At 40.5% G+C, this 962-nt stretch overlaps 1 protein-coding gene across 1 annotated transcript in view; it reads left to right on the top strand.

Annotated features, from left to right (window-relative positions):
• Window positions 1–962, top strand: part of AHI1 (Abelson helper integration site 1) — a 345,247-nt gene that overhangs the window by 335,909 nt on the left and 8,376 nt on the right. The window lies entirely within an intron of this gene.

The raw sequence follows: 962 nt of genomic DNA, 5'->3' as shown, positions 1-962 counted from the left end.
TGGGACGTGACCTGGGTTCCCTCCTCTCACCTGGATCCCTGCAGCGGACTCCTCTGAGACACATTGGTATCGAGGAAATGGCTCACACAGGCCTAGAGGCTGGCAAGTTCCAAGTCTGTGGGTCAGACGTCAGGCTGGAGGCTTCTCCTGACTCACATAGTGGAGGAACCCAAGATCAGCAGGTCAGGCAGGCTGTCTCACAGGCTGTGGAGGGTGATGAACTCTAAGACCAGTGGACAGTATGGTACAGCACTGGCTCAAGACCAAAAAACCAAAGGTCAGATGATGACTAGCCAGAAGCAGGATCCAGGTGGAATAAAAAGCCTTACTTTAAGGTGTTCATTTTTTAAATCTCTGGAAAGTTTTTTTTTTTTTTACTTGTATTTAGTACTTGCTGTGTCCTTTAATATGTAAATAGAAAATTCCTGTTACCCAAACTTTAAATTCACACTACATCACTACCAAACTATAACAAAGTCTAGCAATCTTGGACACCTTAGGCTCTAGGCCTCCCCACTCCTGTCATATCCCACTGCATACACACATCTATACACATTGACACACATGTACACACAGACATAATCCCTACTGTATGTCCTTCAGGAAAATATTTGATCACATTAACCCTGTTGAAAGCTTTGACATTTTGAAGAAGAATATGTCTCTTCCAGTTCAAAAATTCTGATTCAGATGAGTCTGGTTTAAAGGTATTGTCAAATAAAACCATGCAGTATTTCACAGGAAAGTATTTTGTTCTTCAGATGAAAGACAAACATAATTTTTTTTAATGGAATTTTTAGTAGTTACAACATCATGAACTAAACTAAGTACCCTCTCTGTCTTATAGTTGATAAAATCGAGGAGAAAGGCCTTAAGTAAATTATGTAGGACCTGTTTCTATCACCAAGACCTGTGTCTCCTGATTCCCAGACTGCTGTTTTTGTTTGTTTGTTTGTTTGTTT

Source organism: Orycteropus afer, unplaced genomic scaffold (genome assembly GCF_000298275.1).
Source record: "Orycteropus afer afer isolate SDZICR_OR568_19922 unplaced genomic scaffold, OryAfe1.0 scaffold00428, whole genome shotgun sequence".
In the NCBI taxonomy this organism is placed as follows: domain Eukaryota; kingdom Metazoa; phylum Chordata; class Mammalia; order Tubulidentata; family Orycteropodidae; genus Orycteropus; species Orycteropus afer.
The sequence above is the reverse complement of the archived record's forward strand: the minus strand, read 5'-3'. Positions and strand labels throughout refer to the sequence as shown.